This window comes from Delphinus delphis, chromosome 17 (assembly GCF_949987515.2).
Source record: "Delphinus delphis chromosome 17, mDelDel1.2, whole genome shotgun sequence".
In the NCBI taxonomy this organism is placed as follows: domain Eukaryota; kingdom Metazoa; phylum Chordata; class Mammalia; order Artiodactyla; family Delphinidae; genus Delphinus; species Delphinus delphis.
Window position 1 is genome coordinate 45452256 of NC_082699.1, and position 18065 is coordinate 45470320.

The 18065-nt window shown below is 46.8% G+C and overlaps 1 long non-coding RNA gene across 1 annotated transcript in view; it reads left to right on the top strand.

The window, feature by feature from the left end:
* LOC132440263 (uncharacterized) overlaps positions 1–17511 on the top strand; it is a 54436-nt gene extending 36925 nt beyond the window's left edge. The window contains exon 3 of the long non-coding RNA XR_009522546.1: positions 17321–17511. This is a non-coding gene — a long non-coding RNA (uncharacterized lncRNA). The remainder of the gene's footprint in view (positions 1–17320) is intronic.
* Positions 17512–18065: the final 554 nt, after the last annotated feature.

Genomic DNA, 18065 nt, shown 5'->3' on the forward strand with positions numbered 1-18065 from the left:
CTGCATTTTATTTATTTATTGGCCACGCTGTGCAGCACGCGGGTTCTTAGTTTTCTGCCCAGGGATCAAACCGGTGCTCCCTGGATTGGGAGTGCAGAGTCTTAACCACTGGACCACCAGGGAAGTCGCTCCACTGCATTTTAAAGTAGCAAACCCAAGATCCAGGCCCTGTGGACAGCACTTTACCTGCGTGATGCAGCTATGCTATTGTCTTTATCCATTTTCCCTAACTCAGTCTGCAGGCTGCTTCCTTTCCTGTGGACGCAGAACGTTTCACGGGGAAGAGCATGCCTGACTCGGCAACTGGGGTTTCTGCCTGTTTGTTTGTTGCTCTTGTTGTTTTTGAAGCCTGAATGGAGGCTTTTTGTACCCGTGGCCTTGTAACCTGGAAAGGACAGTGACCAAAGGACTGTTCACACTGGTGAAGGGGACAGGATGCTCTCAGTCTTGGGACATTGCAGCTTTCCTTTCCGACTCTTTGATTTCATCCCTATATCGTATTCACCTTTGTTTGCATCCTGTCTCTTTCAAACTATGCCATAGAATGACATCATCTGAAAACAAATGTATCTTCCCCTAGATCTCCTGAAACAGAAAGAACAAAGGAAAGAAAGAGGTAGAAAGTCCTCACGTCAGCCAAGTGAAAACCAGGGCAATGTCACTGTTCTTGGGCCTCCAGGTACTGTAACTTACAAGCAAATACAGCTGCAAAAGAAATCACAGACAACCGCATCCTCAGGGCCCGGATCAGGCCCTCCTGGCAGGGTCAGGCCTGTGGCCAGCCAGCCCAGCCCACCTGCCCCTCTCTCCTTGCACTGTTCTGAAGCTTGGTTTTCTTCCACATTTTTACCCGCTTCTCTCTGGAGTCTGCTCTTCACACACAAGGGTTACTATGGTAATAGAAATCCCTGTTGTGTTAGAAATTTTGTAAAATATGATTCAGGAAGAAGCATGAAACTGGTGTGTTTATCTCTTTATGGGAATGGGAGCCTGGATGCTGAGTTTCCAGGGTCATTGCCTGGGCCGCTGGACCAGAATGGACTGTCAGGCCTGGGTGAACCAGAAATGGCTTAGAGGAGAGCAGGGGACAACAGCCCTGGCCCTCACTCCTCTCGGTAAACTGTCAGCCTCCGGGTGTGCTCATCAGCCCTGTACCTGAGAAATCTTTGCGGGTGAATAAATGAGCACGGGACCTCGCTTTCTGTTCGTCCCCTTGCTTTCTTTCTCCCCTGAAGAGTTGTATCGGGGGAGGAGGCTGGACGGAGAGCCTCCTGATACCAGGGCCTGAAGCTTATTTGGGCTTTGCCCCCTCTTCCCCGGTTCCTCATCTGGCCCCCATTCTAGGCTCAGCGGACGCTTGATAAATGCTTATGTTGACTTACCCCACAGCACTGGAGACCAGGAGAGAAGGTTTCAGCAGTGCTGTGAAGGGAGTTAGGTAAACGCACAGCCTCCTCTGCAGAGACCTGTCTGAGCGGAGCTCCTGGGATGAGAGGAGCTTTGGGTTATCGGTTATCGCGTGAGTCTGAAGACATCGCTCCACAGAGGCTGGGAAAGTGACCACCGTCTCCTTCCCCAGGCAACCCAGGGCAGTTCCAGATGACTCTATTATGCAAAACATTTCTGTGACTCCTGACAGGACCCACCACCATATCTCCTCCACCCCAGTCCCCCCACCCTTTCCCCGTTTTTAAGGCTAATTATCTTTTCCTTTGCTTGGCAGTATAAATCATAGGGAAGTATCTGTCCAAGAGGATAGAACAAAGGAGAACAAGGAAGAGGAGGGGGGAGAGAAGGAGAAGGGGAAGTTGAATACGGGGATAATAGGTATCACCCTGGGAGCTTTGTTTTTCTCCCCCAAAAATCATGGTACCCAGAAACTGCTGTAAACTTAATTTTCTGGGAGTGGTGCAGATACTCTAAAAATAAAGGGGTTGGAATATTAAAAAAAAAAAAAATCATAGGGAGGTGACTGAACTGTGCATACCAGCGTTTTGTAGAAATCATAGTCTCGCAGAACGCAAGCACTGCCATGGATCTTAGCTGTCATCTGGACCAGTGGGTGATTCACAGTCTTTTTTCCACCCAGCACTCTAAGGGGACGAGACGCACTTCCATCAGCAGGAGAATCTTCCACAGCAGTGACTCCACCTGGGGTGGGACGAGGAGGTCACACTTGGACTCTCGGGGGGGGGGGAGGCGGTGGGGCGGTGCTGGTACCTGTCGGGTGTGTTTTCTGCCATCCAGAAGGCAGAGGTACCATAGGACAGACACATTTTAATAAAGGTGATCAAGAATAGTCTGGACCACATAGTTGGAGGAAATCCTAAACCCCCTCCACCCCACGATTCTGATACCCCATTGTCTAAGTTGAAAATCAACAATCAAGTTAACATCTCGTTTTTGGCTTCCCTGGTGGCGCAGTGGTTGAGAATCTGTCTGCTAATGCAGGGGACACGGGTTCGAGCCCTGGTGTGGGAGGATCCCACATGCCGCGGAGCGACTAGGCCCGTGAGCCACAACTACTGAGCCTGCGCATCTGGAGCCTGTGCTCCGCAACAAGAGAGGCCGCGATGGTGAGAGGCCCACGCACCACGATGAAGAGTGGCCCCCGCTTGCCACAACTAGAGAAAGCCCTTGCACAGAAATAAAGACCCAACACAGCCCTAAATAAATAAATTAATTAAGAAAAAAAAAAAAGAGTAAATCCTATTTAAAAAAAAGTTAACATCTCGTTTTTGAGGTGTGTCAAGCCCAGGTCTCCTGACTCCCAAGCCAGGTCAGGACGTAGCACAACACCTAGGTCTCTAAAAAGGACTCTGCTTTCTGAAGGAGAGGGATAAAGGATATTGATCTATTCACGCATTAGATTAAAATACGGGATGAAGGACGAGCCAAGGGACTTTTTGAAAAGGGGCTGAAGGAGGCAGGGGAGGCTGGGCATGAGCTAGAGGCGGGGACAGTAGGACTGGTGCTCATTCAGGAGAAGGCTGTTCTGCAGGGTCAGGGGCTGGGAAGGGGGGCGCAGGTGTGCTGCGTGAGGCTGTCTAATAGAACATCCTGCAATGATGGAAGCGTCCTAGCATATCTCTAGCCACTAGCCATAGGTGGCTATGGAGCTCTGGAAACGTGGCTCGTGTGATTGACACGCTGCATTTTTAATTTTGTTTAATCTGAACTAATTTATATGTGAGTAGCCACATCTGCTCTGTGACTATTGTATCGGCATGTGTCTAGAGGACAATCTTTCCTCTTTCTTGTCTACCTTTCATAGGATTCAAACGTGTTTTGATTTGTTAAAAACCAAAGGTTGAGGGTTAATAAGGAAACGGGGTAGGGTGAAAACGCTGGCTTTTGACAATCCCTTTCACCTGTTTCTCTGGCAGAACGTTGTGAGGTTGGAGGACCATGATTCGCTTAACGCAGATGCTGTTCATAAGTGAATCTCACTGGCAGGACTCACAAATCATAGACTTACCTGCACGAATTATAAGACTTGTGTCACCTAGGATGCCGGCAGGTCCTATAATAAGTTCAAATAAAATTACTCCAGGGGGCTTCCCTGGTGGCACAGTGGTTGAGAGTCTGCCTGCTGATGCAGGGGACATGGGCTCATGCCCCGGTCTGGGAAGATACCACATGCCGCGGAGCGGCTAGGCCGGTGAGCCATGGCCACTGAGCCTGCGCGTCTGGAACCTGTGCTCCGCAACGGGAGAGGCCACAACAGTGAGAGGCCCGCATACCGCAAAAAAAAAATTACTCCAGGGACTTCCCTGGTGGTCCAGTGGTTAAGAATCCGCCTTCCGACACAGGGGATGCGGGTTCGATCCCTGGTTGGGGAACTAAGATCCCACATGCTGTGGGGCAACTAAGCCCGTGTGCTGCAACTACTGAGCCTGCGTGGTCTGGAGCCCGTGCACCACAAACAGAAGCCTGCATGCCACAACTAAAGAAGCCTGCACACTCCAATGAAGAGCCCTTGTGCCACAACTAAGACCCAACACAGCCAAATAAATAAATAAATATTTTTAAAAAATTATGTCAGGACTTCCCTGATGGCGCAGTGGTTAAGAATCTGCCTGCCAATGCAGGGGACATGGGTTTGATCCTTAGTTTGGGAAGATCCCACATGCCGCGGAGCAACTAAGCCCATGTGCCACAACTACTGAGCCTGTGCTCTAGAGCTCGCAAGCCACAACTACTGAGCCCAAGTGCCACAACTACTGAAGCCCATGCGTCTAGAGCCTGTGCTCTGCAACAAGAGAAGCCACTACAATGAGAAGCCTGCACACTGCAACGAAGAGTAGCCCCTGCTCACCACAGCTAGAGAAACCCCATGCACAGCAACAAAGACCCAACGCAGCCAAAAATAAAATTAAATTTAAAAAGAATTACTCCAGTGTTCTCTTGGTAAAATCCTTCCAAATCCAAGTTAATTTAATACCCCTTGTTCTTTTTTTAGCCACATGTTCTTAGATACACTGTTTCCCATGACCTTGAGTTTATTAGGTTGTCATGAGAGGTTGAGAGCCATGTCCTTTGGAGGAACACTGAACACATTTTCCTAGGAGAGATGTTGGCTTATAACAATTTGTAGTGTAGAGAAAGAAATCACAGTCTCTTCTGCATGAAGGGTTAAGTCAGGCTGTCCATACGGACTGAGGGCCCTCGTCATTATGCAGTTTTGTGTTGTGACCAGTCATGTGTCTTGCTGTTGTTCAGACAAAGGATGCAGGATGGTGACAGATAAGAGCTTGGTCTTTGGGGTCAACCAGACGTGGAGTGGATGCTTGTGTCTTCCTCTGTGTGACTGTGAGACTTTGAGCTCATTACTTGATCTTTTCCCATCTGCAAAATAGACATCATAATAATACCCAGGTCAGCACATTCCCGGCACTCAGCAAATACAGACATCTCCACCATTGTCATCAGGCAGATCCAAGTTCCAATCCCAGCTCAACCATTTATTGTGTGACCTTGGCCAAGTTGCTTAACCTGTGTCAGAATTTCCTCACTTTTACAATGGAGATAATATCGAGCTTGAAGGATTGTAAGGAATAAAAATAATCTGTAGGCAGTAGTTGGTATGTAAAAGGTACTAATTATGTAATTATTATCATATCTTTTTTTCCCTCTAGTGATAGTCACATGGGAAGCATGTAACAAATGCTTTCTGACTTGATTTTTTATCCTTTCTGCTGAAAAATACCAGGCCTCTTTGAAATCACTTTAGTGGACTCCGAAATTTATGTAGTGTTCTATGAAGATATGTTGGGGATATTCTCTCATTTGACTTCTTGTTTTTACTGACTATAATCAGGGATAAAGTTTGTATTTTACATTTATATTTCAGCCATATTTTGTGCGTACTCAAGTCCACTTCAGGGATGAGGAGTCTGGACTGGGAAGAAACAAACATTATCTGAGCACTTTGTGTCCAGCACTGGGTCTAGATTTACCTGTACAATCTCATTTTGTCTTTATAGCAATACTTTGTTATTCCTCTAAGGGGCTATTATCGCACCCATTTCACAGATAGAGAAACTGAGGCAAAGAGCTGTTAAATAGGTGGTCCAGGGTCACACAGGGCAAAGCCAAGTTGCAGAGCCAGGCTGTCTCCCTCCACAGCCCTAGCTCTTCGTCACTCTGCTTATTCCTTACACTTCTCCTCAAGGATCTCTACTCTGGCAAAATCTTATCAAAATGAGTCTCAAAGACATACACCAAAGAGCCCTGCACAGCCCAAGGAGGGTGTGTGGAGAGGGTCAGAGTTCCCTCGTGGTCAACCCCGGGGCCCGAGTGAGACCTGACCTTGGCCGTGCCAACATCAGCCCGTCTTTGAGTTCCTCTGCTCTTTCCTCTCCTTGAACTGCTGGGTCCCAGCAGCAGTTCAGCCCCTGGCTCTCCCTTCCTCAAGGTCTAGGTAGACAGCAGCTGTCCCCACTTGCCACCCCATGGGGACAGCTCCTGTGCTTGCTTTTCTGCAGTTAAAGAGCTCAGTGAAGCATATAACGTGATCAGGAATTTCCAATTGCTTTAGTAACATCTTGGTAAATGGATTTCCATCCGGTTCCACTGCAGGCCTTTGCCGTTGTGAGGAATACCAGGTAGGTGGTGATTTGTGCATAAATGGGAACGCAGGGTGTGTGCTGTGCGTGGTACAGAGTCAAAAGCAACGTTGTTGGTTGGGTCTAATCTCTCTCTGTCTCTCTCTTGTCCGTCTCCAGCAAACTGAATGAATGTTATTTCATGAGCACAAGTGTGGCAATATCCCTTCTTTTAAAGCAAGATGGCCTCTTATTCCCAGGCTTGCTGTGGTGGGTTGAACGCTAACCATGCAGGCGCTGGATCCGGGCTGCATGTCACATAATTCACATTCTTGGCTTCCTGAGTCACTGTCATTACCTAACCTTTCCGGAGACCCTGCAGTGTGTGGGCGTAGATGGACAGGAAGTCAGATAAGCCCCATCTGTGTGCACATCTGCTCGGCACCTCTTTACCTGTTTCTGGGGAAAGAGCTTCGCATTTAAAGTAACGTGACTGAAAAATTCTTGTCTGGATTTCTAAATCCCTCGTTGGAGTCAGTGGAGTTTCTGGACTGGAAGACATAGAGCTGCCATGAAAGGCTGAATCAGAAGGTACAAAGCTTCTCTTTCAATCCAGGACCTCTTTAACTGTGGAGTGAAACATCAGAGGTTAAACTAGTCACAGGTTGTAAAATCATTTGCAGAGCGAGAATCATTCTCCAAATCTAGTCTTAATTCCAAACCTGTTCCTATTCTTTTTAACCCCACAACTGTTGGGAGAGATTCTTCTTCTGCACTAAACTCCAGCCCTCTTCAAATAGGAGGCGCCTTTGGAAACATTCTCTTGAGAGGTTATCCCTAAGTGGTAGGTGTCTCTGCCACCTCTCTCTCCATCTGCCCACGTGCCCATTCCTTCCATCTTTGCCCCCCGGTTTGTGTAGAAAGCCTTAATAAGAAATGAGTCCGTGAGGGTTTTCCAGGGTCTTCAGTGAGGATGAGATGGGGGGTGGGGAGGGTCCACTACACCCCACAATGGTCACTTTGTGAGGTCCAGGCTTAGGATCGGGACACCCATATTATCCTGAGGAACTCGTTGGCTTCTATCCTGGGGACCCTGTAAACTAACTCCAGTGTTGCAGACTCAAATGCCCATGGGACCACGCAGGTAACAGATGAGAAGCCACAGGGAGAAGTGGCGCGCACGTGTGTGCTTCAGAGGGGACGGCTACGTCAGCTCCAGCTGACTGCTGCCAGGTGGGAAAGTAGGCCCAGTGCTGAGGCATCTTCTGATTTTTTTAATGAGGAGCGAGAAATACTTTTGAACAACTTAAAATCTCTCAATTTTTTTAAGGTTGGCAAGCAACCAACTGAAGAATAAACAAACGATCCTGGAAAGGCCGAAATGGAATAGACGCATCGGCCACGTTTGGCCCACAAGCTACCATTTGCATCTTCCGGCAAGACCTCCTTGCACTGACTACTAAACCCACGCTGGTGGCCTAACTTCGCAAGCCACAGAGGCTGTCACGCTATGCATTTTTTATACTTGATTGTATTTTGAGCTTCCTTTTGTGTATCCTTGCTTTTTTTTAAATCCATCCTCATCACTTAATCCTATTAAATATTATCTTGTTAAATTGCACTGAATATCACTGAAGGGAGCTTTTTGGAATAACAGAGGAAAGCCATCAATTGCTTAATTGCCGCAGGCCTTTCTTCCCTGTACTCCCAGGCCCACCCGGCTTTGGACTACTTTTCATGTGAATGCTGATTGGTCTAAAACAATCATGGTAATTCCACTCCCCTTGCGTGGTCATGTGACATAACTCGCATTGGGTTAGGCACAGTCATGTGACATAACTCTGGCCAATAAGATGTAAGATAAAATCTGGGGCAGGGGCGTGCACTCTGGGAAAGTTTTCCTTGATGAAAAAGGTCCTGGATCTTGATGTCATCATGAGTCTCAGAGCTAAAATCCTGGGCCCCTTGCTGTCTGCCCCTGGTTAGGTGAGATAATCAATTTTCCTTCTTAAGCTAATTTTAGTCTAGTGTTTCTGTTGTTTGTAATCAAAAGCGCCCAAACTGGTACAAAAAAGAACATTTCTGGGTCTCTAACCATGCTCCACTCATGGGATCAGATTATTCACCCATCAGTGGGCACAGGCTGGCTGCCCCTCGAGAGCTGCTCTATCTAGACCAAATTGAAGACTCTGCCCCTCTCTTGCTATGGCCGGGTGGTGGAAACAGGTCACAGGCATATTCATTCCATAATGTTTAGCCAGCACCTACACGTGCAACCCTCACCTGCAACCATCGCCTGGCTACAAGCAGGAGGAACTAGGTTGTGTGTTTAATGACAGCCTCCCAGAATTCCAGAGATGAAAACTGAAGGGAGTGATTCTGGAAAAGGTCACATTTCCTTCTCAAAACCTGTCAGCATTCCTAAGCTGTCAGGATTAGGCCATTTATTGCTTATTTTCTTTCTCGTATCAACATTTTAGCCATATTTGACCCTCTTACTCTACAAGATGCTAGAAAATGTGATTTGTGACTCCTGGCAGAGGCACTGGGGACCCAGACCCCCTTGAAGGGTCTACAGTGGGATGGAGTCGAGGGTGTTCATTATATTCCCAGTGGCCACTGTGCCCAGATGTGAACCCTCTGGTCTGGGAGCCTCCTCCCTAATTCTGGGTTCCTTCCAACACTTTATTTCCTGAGCCCATTGAGGCTACAGGAAGCGCTATTCATAACTAATGACGATGATGACAGTAGTAGCAGTAGTGACGGCCAATCCGTATTGAGACTTCGTATGTGTCAGGCACTGTTCTAAATGCTTTTCATATATTAACTCATTAACTCTCACAACACACTTCTGAGGTTAGTTATCCCCATTTTACAGATGAGGGAACTGGGGCCAAAGCCACAAAGCTAGGATTCAACAGCAGACAGTCTAGTTCCAGAGTTTGTGCCAACACTGTCCTCCCCGTGTTAACAGTTCTCACTGCTGGGCATGGGAAGAGCAGATGAGAGATGTTTGCTTCTCTCTCTGCATGGTATGGATTTTTAAAATCTTGAACATGTACTACTTTTTGCTGAGTTAAAAATATTAGATGTGACAGCCAGCACACACTCTTGGGAGTTTGTGTCTAAAGGCTATTCACCTAACCTCTGCTGTGTTATCCTTCATAAACGCCTTCATGTCTTATGCCTACAAACCTCCACCACTCTCCCAACTCATGAGAGGCTGGAAGAGGAGAGATGAAGGGTGCATTCCACAGTAAGAGTTTGCGGTGCTCATGTGGTCCCTGGATAACCTTAGCTAAAACACCTCTGACTTGGGGGAATGGAGGGAGAAATTAGTCAAGTAAAGACAAGGAGCTGAGCTTGGGCAGAGTATTTATCATGGCTCTTAGGTTGCAGGGTTTATAGCTTGAGAGTCAAGGCTGGTGATATGTTTTTACAAAGTGGACATATGACTTTCTTGGTTAGATGTCTTTCTTCATTAAATGCCATTGGGTGCACATGTTCCAGTACTAGGTCTGCGTAACAATTATCCCCTAAACTTAGTGGCATAAAACAGCCACGTGTCATGCTCACGGGTTCTGTGGGTCAGGAAGCCGGTCAGGGCGGAGTGAGGATGGCTTGCCTGTGTCCACTCCACAGGGTCTGAGCCTCAGCTGGAAGCCTTGAAGGCGAGGGGCTGGGACCTTCTGAAGGCTTGTTCTTTCACACGTGTGGTGGTGGAGGCTGGCTCTTGGCTAAGGGCCTCCGTTCCTCTCCATGTGGTTTCCCTGCTTAAACTAGTTTGTGCTTCCTCACTGCATGGAGGCTGGGTTCCAAAGTTGAGCATTGAGAAGGTGGTGGGGAAGGGAGGCGGAGAGAGAGACATGTGAGCGTCAGGTGGAAGTTGTAACCTCCTTATGCTGTAGGCTCCGAAGGCCCATAGCATCACTTCCACCATTCTCCAGGGGCCAGAGCAGACTCAGGCTGGTGCCCAGATTCCAGGGGAGAAAAAAACAGACCCCACTTCTCAGTGGGCGGGGCATCAGTCACATTATGAGAAGAGCACGTGGGGTGAGATAGGTATCTCCATCTTTGGAAAATATGGTCTGCCCCATCGTATGACTGTGGCCGCAGTACAAGTAATGGCAGCAGCAGCTGAATGAGCCTTGACCATCCTTCCCACATCTACCAGAGAGACTACCCACCCCTGTTCTGGAAAGACCCCAACACTGTTTTTAACAATTACCCATCCTATATCTCTTTCCACCAGAGCCTTGTTCTGAGCCAGTTAATCTGAGAAGCTCATGACTGTTAATAGGTGCTAATGGGTTACTCACCCCAGGAGACCTAGTTGCAGCTAATAGGGATCTGCCTCCTGGAGATACGATTACTTAGCCTAGAAAGTGACTTCATGATGGCCCTAGAAGAAGAGAGTGGGCACAAATGGCTCTCGTTTGGTGCCACTCAGTTCATACTGTGCGAGCAGCCACCTGTCTCCCCCAATGCAAACTAGGATCTGTGTGACAGTTCAACTAATGCAAGATTGCTAAGTGCAAGTATCCCTACAGCATGAGCTTAGAGAAGTCATTTATTTTCTGGGTCAAAAATTTCCCTTTTGGGCTTCCCTGGTGGCGCAGTGGTTGAGAGTCCACCTGTCGATGCAGGGGACACGGGTTCGTGTCCCGGTCCGGGAAGATCCCACGTGCCGCGGGGCGGCTGGGCCTGTGAGCCATGGCCACTGAGCCTGCGCGTCCGGAGCCTGTGCTCCGCAACGGGAGAAGCCACAACAGTGAGAGGCCTGCGTACCGCAAAAAAAAAAAAAAAAAAAAATTTCCCTTTTTTGGGGATATAAGTGCTATAGGCTGCATCTAGAGACTTGAGAATTCCTGGAAATCAGAGACTTTAAGCTTAGCTCGCCTCACCTTGAAGTGATTATGTAAGCCCTCTTAAACTGATATGTCAAACTATGAGGTGCAACTTGTTTGTGTTTCCGGGCTGCCCATCTTCCCAAATTTCCAAAGATCCCCTTATGTGCACTGACTTTTGTTCCCCTCAGAAGTCCAACTGAATATATCCTCAAAGGAGCATACAGCACATCTATTTCAGGGCTAGCCTTCATATACGTAATAAATCCTAGCATAGGAATATCCACTGAAATCTATACCAGTTAACCTTCTTGCTTCCCTTTCCACTATCACTGAGTCTAACCCCCCACTGGCTTATAGAACCCTCAATTTTTGGGTTTTTTTGGGTCTTCATTGGGTTGCACGGGCTTCTCATTGCAGTGGCTTCTCTGGTTGCGGAGCACGGGCTCTAGGCTCGAGGGCTTTAGTAGTTGTGGCTCTCGGGCTCTAGAGCACAGGCTCAGTTGTAGCACACGGGCTTAGTTGCTCCCTGGTATGTGGGATCTTCCCGGACCAGGGCTCGAACCCGTGTCCCCCGCATTAGCAGGCGGATTCTTAACCACTGCGCCACCCGGGAAGCCCCAGCCCACTCTGGTTTTAAATAAATCACCAACATTCTATTTAATTTTATCACAAGGGAGGGCAACAATTTCTCTTACTGGTCTTTATCACCTTGTTTCTCTGTCTTCTGTGACTTTTACTTAACCCAAGAAAGACATTTCCGGTCCCCACTATCTGCTCTTTATTTTTCAGCCTGTTCTCTGAGATCCTTACTTCCAAAATTTCTCCAGCATCCACTTATTACAAAATCAAACAAGAAACAAAGCGAGCAAATAAACAAACAAAAACCCTAATACAAAACACAGCCATTCTCATTTATTTCCTTTCTTGTCCAAATGTTTTTAGTAGCCAGCGCCAAAGCATGGATGGAAGCTGAAGCATCCAATGCTTTAGCATAATCTCATCTGGGAGAGTCCACTGTTGCTTTTAACATGAATTACTGCCTATTTTGCAAATGATTAACATTTGTATCTCCAGGTTAGACTTCTCCTCTGAACTCAAGACCTGTATATTCATCTATTCTTTGACATATCCTTTAGGTGTTCCGCAGGTACTTTAAACTCTACATATCTAAAACCCAAATAATCTTTTCCCAAACCTCACTCTTTTCCAGTCATGCGTGTTTAAATAAATATCATTATTGTCCATTTCCTTTTTAAAAATGTATTTGAAGTTTTAAAGAAATTAGTAGACTTTATTTCTTAGAGCAGTTTTTGAGTTAAAGAAAACTTGAACAGAAAAATACGGAGAGTTCCCATACATTCCCTTTCCTCCTGCCCTCAGTTTATCCTGTTACTAATATATTGCAATGATATGTTACATTTGTTACAGCTGATGAACAAATATTGATACATTATTATTAACTAAATTTCATGGTTTACATTAGTGTTGACTCTTTGTATTGTATAAATCCATGGGCTTTGCTAAATGTATAATGTCCTGTATCCACCGTTGCAGTATCACGCAGAATACTTACACTGCTTTTTACTGTCTCCATAGTCTTACCTTTTCCAGAATGTCATATAATTGGGCTGAATTATATGAAAAGTATGTTGCTTTTTTAGATTGGCTTCTTTCACTTAGCAATATGCATTTAAGGTTCCCCCATGTCTTTTTTGTAACTTGATAGAACATTTCTTTTTATTGTTAAATAATATTCCGTTGTATGGAAGTACCACAGTTTGTTTAGCCATTCACCTATCGAAGGACATCTTGGTTGTTTCTAATTTTTGGTAATTATAAATAAAGCTTATAAAATTATTTTAAAAATTTCCCTTTTGACCTGCAAAACAGTATCATGATGTTAAAAATAATTGTGTTTGAGTCATAAAACTAAGGGTGATTTTTGTTCCCTAATTTTCTCCACTTTCTAATTTTTTTTCCATGAGTATGCATTACTTTTATAGGAAAAGTTTTAAAATTGTTATTTTTAAAAATTTCACCAGTAAGAGTTAGGAAAACAGAAGACCCGGGCTGTAACCGTCCTGTGTCACTATCCACTGTTGACATCTGCCCGAGCCCTAGACACCTCTGTGACTTCGTTGCCACAAATGTCCATGTTGGCGCCATTCCTAACTCTCGCTACTTCACAAGGTTGCCATGATTATCTCACGAGTGAGCAGCTGCAAAGCATTTGGAAAAGGGCATTATTGCCGTTGTCTTCCTGAAAAAACTCGACTTCCTCAAAACAATAAAAGTGAAGCCAAGTTATTTACTTGTTTACCCTAACACGCAGGGCCATTATGCAGCAAAATGTAAGGCTGAAATATAGGATTCACAACATGTTCTGAAATCCTACTCCTGATGCCTCACACACACACACACACACACATTTGATGAGACACGAGGCAAATGGAGAGGAGGGTTTCAGAGACACCACACTCACGAACAGAAATCTCCTTTAGCATTTTCTTCTCTGGCCTTCCTGACATCTGTCTTATAACTAGATGCAGCACCTGTGTGCTCATAAATAATGTACCCAAAGAATTCTGCCAATTCAGAAAGGTCACCGTTTGTGCATCATTTGTCTGCAAGAGAAATTTTTGGTTCAAAGCGAAAAAGCAAGTTTATTTTGGGGACTGGTGACTTGGAATAACAGCTGCAAAAAGAAATGGGAAATAACGACCTGCTACTTAATCTTCTTTCTAAATATTCAATTAAAGTCCAACTTTGATCAAATGTGATTGGTCTTAATGGGCGAAATCTTGCCCGATGGGGACGTGAAGAATGGGAAGGTGGCACAACCTGGAATCCGGAATCGCTGGATCTGCACAAGCACTGGTTAAGAACTGAGGGTGAGCACAGCCTAGAGTGGGTGTCAGCCCAGCTATGACCTGGTGTCCCAAACCCTGCCTGCCTTGTGGCACAGCTCAGGAGACCAATGATGCTGCAGAGACCGAGACCAGGACCACTCTCGCCAGGCCCTCCTTGGGTCCCAGAGCAATCCTGGTGGAGGCCCTAAGCTTTGCGCACAACCCCCTCCTCACTCCCATGCCGGGTGACTTGTACTGACTGACTTCAGCTCCACTGTTTCTTATGAGGCTCAGCCCCTCCCCCACCCCCGGCGCCACGTTACCATGACTTTCAACAGGCATCCTCCGCACGGACTCACCAGACAACCCCGAGAGGGAGACGATGACATCCCCATTCTCTCAATGAGGGAACCCTAACTTAGGTCGGAGGGCTTACCAAAGGCCACCCAAGTGACCAAGCCAAGCCCGCTTGTCCCCAGTCCCTCCCTTGTGATGTTTGTGCTGTCCTGCATCCCTAGGCTTTTGTTGGGCCCCTCGGGTGAGTCCCATCCCCACCGCCCTCTGCCCTCCCTGGCTCAGTGCTGGTTTGTAGGTTTACACCTGTGTCACCCTCTGGGGCCCTTCACGGCTACCTCCTGTGTTCTGTGGCTTGAACGTTTCAGGGCTGTAATCACTGGGTACCGGTCAATTTGGTCTTGAGAAATTTCAACTTCGTTGGGAGAAGGGAACGCTTCCGTTCCTTTCTCAGCCTAAAGTAACAAAGATCACGGCCGGGGTTCACAGTACTGGCAATTTCTCTTTCTCTCCAGGCCTGGGACTGGCTTGGAGCTCCCGCTCTGGCTTCAGTTCTTCAATATCGGGCCCAAGGTGCATCCGATTCTTCTCACAACCAAGGGGCCTTCTTGGGAAGATGGTGCCTTGACCTTGGAAGAACCTGTTACCCACTCTTACAGCAACTCCCACAAGTGAAAAGACCTCAGACACAGAACAGCTAATGCCCCGGTGGCGCCGACCTCCTCCACCTCTGCAAACGTGGCAGTGGTGGTCCCACGGGGGATGGAGCAGTGACAGGCCTGACTTGTATTGTTTTCAAATGCCCAGGTTTCATCTGTTTTCAGTCAGAGTAGGCTAGTCAACCACGAGCAAAGTCTTTCCATGTGGCTAAAAATGTATGGAAATGCCAAACCAGTTTTTAAAACTCGAAGTTGTACGCTCAGCCCAGGAATCTTACTCTGCAAGAGGATACCATGTGCATTTGTCTATATTCTGTCTCAGTGATTGAGAACAGACTCCCAGGTCTTGTAACCAAAGGCCTCAGGTCCCAGAGGCTACACCTGTCTGGTTCCTGACAGCCCTTGAATTCCAGCTTCTGATCTCTTACAGGCCTCATCTAAACAGACTAGACAGACTAAACGCAAAATGTCTTCAAAGGCGGCATTGCAGCATTGCACGGGCTGCCTGTTTTCTGTTCCTTGATCAAATGAACTATCTTCCCTAGAGAGGCAGACTTCTTCCACGCCAGCTCTTTAATCATTATTCGTATTAGGCTTGATCATACTTTCTGAAGGGCAACTGATTTTAAATAAGTAGTCACAGGCTTAAGTGAAGTCTACAAAACATATTTTTATTCTGCTGTGGAAGAGCACATGTAAAACTGTGCATGGCTCACAGAAGGCAAGAGAGAGGAGGGTCAGCTCAGGACAGGAAGAGCATACACTGTTCCACAAATTACATAATCCACAATTACATAATGCATTAGCAAGGACCACGTGACATCCCAAACTCTTGGGGAGGAAAAAAGTAATTTGTTTTTTTTTTTCCCTCGTCCTTTTTTCCCCTCTTAAATGCTGAAAATGAGTTATGATGCAAAATCAGATTACAAACCTGGTGATCAACACCCACACTTGGAGACAATATTAAAACAGGCAGGGAATGACTGTCCTCCATTTGATTTCTCCTGTAGTACTGTTACTATAACTACCACTACAAACTATGACATTGGAATAGGCTTTCTCAGATTACAAAGCTCTTCTTGTTGCACGTGCCACCACAAACAACTCTGTGAGCCCTCATTTCCCTTGTCCCCACTTCAGAGATGAGTCGCCTCATCCGTTTATCACTATGGAGAGAGGGGAAGTCCAAATCCACGATGTCTGATGACTGGATTGGGACTTGTGGATGGATACCCCCTAAATTTCTACCCTCAGACCCGATGGAAAGTGACTGGTGCACAGTATATGTGGTGCACCAAATTATCTACTGAGCATCACAGGCTACCCTGAAACTTAGCACTGCAATCAATTTCTTCCATCTCACAGCTTCGTGGAGCAGGAATTCAGGGAGGACTTCACTGGGTGATTCCTCTGCTGCCCGTGGCCTGGACTGGGTCATTCAGTGGTATTCGGTTGCCCACTGTGCTGGTCTGGAGGGTCCAAGGCAGCTTGCTCCGCATACCTGGTGCCTTGGTAGGGACAGCTCCCTGGCTGTGCTCAGGTAGGCTTCTCTTCTCCTCCCAGGACTCTCCGGTGCTCTCCATGGGAGTCTCTCCAGCAAGGTAGTTGGACTTCATGTGGGGAAGATCAGGGCCCCCAGAGCCAGTGTTCAGAGAGACAGGACGTGAACATCGCCTCTTTTTTTTTTTTAATTGAAATATACAGTAGTTGATTTACAGTGTTTTTTTTAATTGAAATATACAGTAGTTGATCTACAGTGTTTTTTTTGTTTTTTTTTTCTTTGCGGTACACGGGCCTCTCACTGTTTTGGCCTCTCCCGTTGCGGAGCACAGGCTCCGGACGCGCAGGCTCAGCGGCCATGGCTCACAGGCCCAGCCGCTCCGTGGCATGTGGGATCTTCCTGGACCGGGGCACGAACCCGTGTCCCCTGCATCAGCTGGCGGACTCTCAACCACTGCGCCACCAGGGAAGCCCTACAGTGTTTTTTTTTTTAATTGAAATATACAGTAGTTGATTTACAGTGTTAATTTACAGTGGGCAGCAGAGTGATTCAATTTTTTGTATATATTCTTTTTCAGTGCCTGACTCCTAAGGCCTGAGCCTGGTCAAAGCAGTCGGAGAGCCTGCCCAGATTAAAGGGGGATGGTAAATGTATCCAACGTCTCCAGGACCCCACAGAAACCAGGGAGCTCCAAAAGGGATACTATTTGATGTTGATAACTGAATACATGTCTAGGAAAGAATGCTCACCATTTGGGGGAATTTCCGCTCACAGGGGAGAAAAGAATACATTGTTGTCTGCTTTGGGGCCCACAAATTCCTACCCTCCCACAAATGACCAGCTCTGGATCTCCCCAGAGCACAGTGTATATAAGTGTCCATTGACCATCCCCAGGAGGACTTTAAAAGAAGAGACAGTTCTGAGGTGTTTTGTGAGGCCTGGATTTCCAAAAGCTTGTTCCTTCCCTGTGGTGGGTGAATAATGGCCTCTGAGAAAGTCTGAATCCTAGTTCCCTGAACCCATGAATGTCAGCACACATGGCGACAGAGACTTGCAGATGTGTTTAGGTTAAAGATGTTGAGATGAGGTTAATTGGGATTATCTGGGGGTCCCCTAACAGGGAGGCAGGAGAACAGAGTGGACAGGAGGAGATGTGATGACAGGGGCAAGAGGTCTGCATGATGAGGAAGGAGCCACAAGCCAAGGAACGTGGGCATTAGAAGCCGGAGGAGGCCAGGAACGAAATCTCCGCTGGAGCCTGCAGAGGGAACCAGCCCTGCCAACCTCTTGATTTCGGTCCTGTGAGACTCATTTTGGACTTCTGATCTCTAGAACTGTAAGGCAATAAATCCGTGTTGTTTGAAGCCACTAAGTTCGTGGTAATTCATTACAATAGCAATAGGAAACTAATATGCTCCCCTAAAGCATTGCTAAGAAATTACCTACAACACCTCCCAGGCTTTATGTCAACAAAGGGCTTGACCTAATAAATAATAGAGTAAAATCTCTTTCTGCCCAGAGGTAAATTACAATTCAGCAGCCCGCCTCTGACTAAATCCCTGTTAACACACTGTTTGATTTTTGCTCTCCTTTTTCTCTCCTCTTTCCAAGTGAACAGCTTTCAGGGAAAAGAATCAAAACTAACCAAGAGCTAAAGACCATCTTCTAATGACAAGGGAGGGAAGAACAGTGGATTTTGCTTTTATTTCAACTTCTGAACTTAAGAGAGTGGTTTAATGTGTGTGTGTATGGGGGGGCGGGGGTTGTTTCTCTTTTAAGAACAAGGCCATTAAACATTGAATACAGGGCTTCCCTGGTGGCGCAGTGGTTGAGAATCCGCCTGCCAGTGCAGGGGACACGGGTTC